This window comes from Heterodontus francisci, chromosome 3, assembly GCF_036365525.1.
Source record: "Heterodontus francisci isolate sHetFra1 chromosome 3, sHetFra1.hap1, whole genome shotgun sequence".
In the NCBI taxonomy this organism is placed as follows: domain Eukaryota; kingdom Metazoa; phylum Chordata; class Chondrichthyes; order Heterodontiformes; family Heterodontidae; genus Heterodontus; species Heterodontus francisci.
The window spans coordinates 169,380,161-169,383,936 of record NC_090373.1 but is presented as its reverse complement, the minus strand read 5'-3'; positions in this window follow the sequence as shown (position 1 = coordinate 169,383,936).

Sequence of the window (3,776 nt, the reverse complement as noted above, 5' to 3'; positions counted from 1 at the left end):
GTAACTGCAAAGCTGAACATTAAAATCTTAATGGTAATCACACGTTGCAGAAGCTAATTGGCTAATTTTATTGAACAGTAAGTATTGGTCATCTTTTAAGGGAATTAGATTAATACTTTAAAATAAAAGATGTAACAGGATATGACAAAAGAGATGAGGTGACTGCGCTTAACATCATGGCAGCATTTGACCAAGTGTGGCTCAGGAAGGCCTAGTAAACTGAAGTCAATGGGGATCAGGGGAAATCTCTTCAGTGGCTGAAGTCATTCCTAGCATAAAAGAAGATCATTGTGGTGGTTGGAGACCAATTATCTCAGCCTCAGGACATAATTTCTTTCTTTGATTTCTCTTCCTTTTTGGTTACAGCACAGAAGGAGGCCATAAGGTCGGTTGTGTCCGTGCTGACTCTCTGCAAAAGCAAATCAGCTGGTCCCACTCCCCAGCCTTTATCCCGTAGCTCTGCAAATTTTTTCTCTTCAGGTGCCTGTCCAATTCCCTTTTGAAAGTCATGATTGAATCTGCCTGCACCACACCCTCAAGGAGTGCATTCCAGATCCTAACTACTTGCTGTGTAAAAACATTGTTCCTCAAGCCACTGTTGGTTCTGGTTCTCAACCCTTCTGCCAATGGGATCAGTTTCTCTCTATTTACTCTGACTAGACCCCGGCATGATTTTGAACACCTCTGTCAAATCTCCTCTCGACCTTCTATTCTCTAAGGAGAACAGTGCAGCTTCTCCAATCTATCCTTGCTGGATAGGAATGGTCATACATGGAAACATGTAAATCTTTTCCGCACCCTCTCTAAAGCCTTCGCGTCATTCCTAAAGTGTGATGCCCAGACTGGATGCAATATTCCAGTTGCGGATGAAGCAGTGTTTTATAAAGGTTCATCATAATTTCCTTGCTTTGCACTCTATGGCCTCAGAGACAGCTTCGGAGGCGGGGTGGTGGGGACTGGTCCCATAGAATTGCAACAGGAATTGAGGGAGGAGGGTCTGTTGCTTTCCTGTCGCAACATAATTAAGGTGGGGGTGGGAAAGGCTGACACGGCCTTCCTGTCCAAAGGCCAATTAAGGCCCTTAAGTGGCCTATGATGAACCACTTAAGGGCCTTTTCCCACTGCTGCTGGAATTACACCAGCAGGGAGGTCACCCAGTGAAAAGAGCCATCCCCTCTGAGGGCTTGGAGTGGATGCCTCCTCCATGGGTAATCTGTGGCCCATGGAGGGCCACCAGCAGAAAACAACCTACCTCCAGTAACATCACCCCTCCCCAACATCCCCCCCCCCCTCCCCCGCCCAATCATCACCCAGCCTCCATGCCCTCCTCATCGCCGGGGCCTGCCTCTCCGGTGCTCCAGCACTGGGTCTGCTCACAGGCCTCTTGTAGTACCAACAGTGGCCACCGCTCCTGGTGGCGCTGCTGATACTACTGAGCTGCTGGCCCTCTGATTTGTCGACAGTTCTGGAAGGCTGGATCTCCGTCTTTAAAGGGATGGGGATCCCAGTGCCAGGCACTTAAGTGCCTGAGTGCTGTTGAATTGCACTGGAGGGGTCTCTGAAAGGCTGAGACAGGTTTCCCACCATCTTTTCGGCCTGGCGCCGACTAAATTCAGCCCGTATGCCTCTATTTATGAAGCCCAAGATCCTGTACTCTTTTTTTACTACCTTCTCAACCTGCCCTGCCACCTTCAAGATTTGTACACATATATCCCCCGGTCTTTCTGTTCCTGCACCCCCTTTAGAATTGCATCTTTTCTTTTATATTGTATCTCCTCATTCTTCCTACCAAAATGTATCACTTCACAATTCTCTGCATTAATTTACATCTATCATGCATCCACCCATTCCACCAGCCTTTGTCCTCTTGAAGTCTATCACTATCCTCCTTACAGTTCACAAAACTTTCAAGTTTTGTGTCATCTGCAAATTTGAAATTGTGCCTTGCGCATCCAAGTCTAGGTCATTAATATAGATCAAGAAAAGCAGTGGTCCTAGTACTGATCCCAGGGAAAGTCCACTGTATGCCTTCCTTCAGTCCGAAAAACAATTATTCACCACTTCTCTTGGTTTCACGTCACACAGCCAACTTTGTATCCATGCTGCCATTGTCCCTTTTATTCCATGGGAGTTGCAACTTTGCTGACAAGCCTATTATGTGGCACTTTATCAAAAGCCTTTTGGAGGTCCATATACACCACATCAACTGCATTACTCACGCCAACTCTCCTGTTATCTCACCCAAAAACTCAATCCAGTTAGTTGAACATGTTTTAACTAATCCTTGCTGGCTTTCCTTAATTAACCCACACTTGTCCAAGTGACTGTTAATTTTGTTCTGCATTATCGTTCCTAAAAGCTTTCACAAGAACACAATACAAGAACACAGGAATTAGGAGCTGGAGTAGGCCATTTGGCCCCTCGAGCCTACTCTGCCATTGAATAAGATCATGGCTGATCAGATTGTGGCCTCAACTCCATTTTCCTGTCTGCCCCCCATTACCCTTTACACACTTGTTGATCAAAAATCTATCTAACTCAGCCTTGAATATATTCAATGACCCAGCTTCCACTGCTCTCTGGGGAAGAGAATTCCACAGATTAATGAACCTCTAAGAGAAAAGATTTCTCCTCATCACAGTCTTAAATAGGTAACTGCTAATTTTTAAATGGTGTCCCCAAGTTCTAGACTCCCCCACAAGGGGAAATATCATCTTAGCATCCACCCTGTCAAGTCCCCTCAGGATCTTATATGTTTCTAGAAGATTACCTCTCACTTTTCTAAACTCCAATTTGCGGCACAGTGGCGCAGTGATTAGCACCGCAGCCTCACAGCTCCAGTGACCCGGGTTCAATTCTGGATACTGCCTGTGTGGAGTTTGCAAGTTCTCCCTGTGTCTGCGTGGGTTTCCTCCGGGTGCTCCGGTTTCCTCCCACATGCCAAAGACTTGCGGGTTGATAGGTAAATTGGCCATTATAAATTGTCCCTAGTATAGGTAGGTGGTAGGGAAATATAAGGACAGGTGGGGATGTGTGGGGATGTGGTAGGAATATGGAATTAGTGTAGGATTAGTATATAAATGGGTGGTTGATGGTCGGCACAGACTCGGTGGGCCGAAGGGCCTGTTTCAGTGCTGTATCTCTAAACTAAACTAAGATACAGGCCCAACCTATTCAACCTTTCATCATAAGATAACCCCTTCATCCTAGGAATCAGTCAAATGGACATTCTCTGAACTGCTTCTAATGCAATTATATCCTTTCTTAAGTAAGGAGGCCAAAATTGTACACAGTACTCCAGATGCGGTCTAAGGCCCTGAAACAGCTATTGCAACACTTCCCTACTTATATACTTGATTCCCCTTGCAATAAACACCAACATTCCATTTGCCTTCCTAATCACTTGCTGTACCTGCATACTAACTTCTTGTGATTTGTGTACCAGGTCACCTAGATCCCTCTGTACTAGAGAGTTCTGCAATCTCTCTCCATTCAAATAATATACTGCTTTTCTATTCTTCCTGCCAAAGTGAACAAGTTCACATTTTCCCACATTATACTCCATTTGCCAATTTTTTGCCCACTCACTTCACTTATCTATAGCCCTTTGTAGACTCTTTTATCCTCTTGATAGCTTACTTTCCTACCTATCTTTGTGTCATCAGCAAATTTAGCTACCGCACATTTGGTCCCTTCATCCAAGTCATTGATATAGATTGTAAGTAGTTGAAACCCCAGCACTGATCCCTGTGGCACTTCAGTCGTAACAGCTTGCC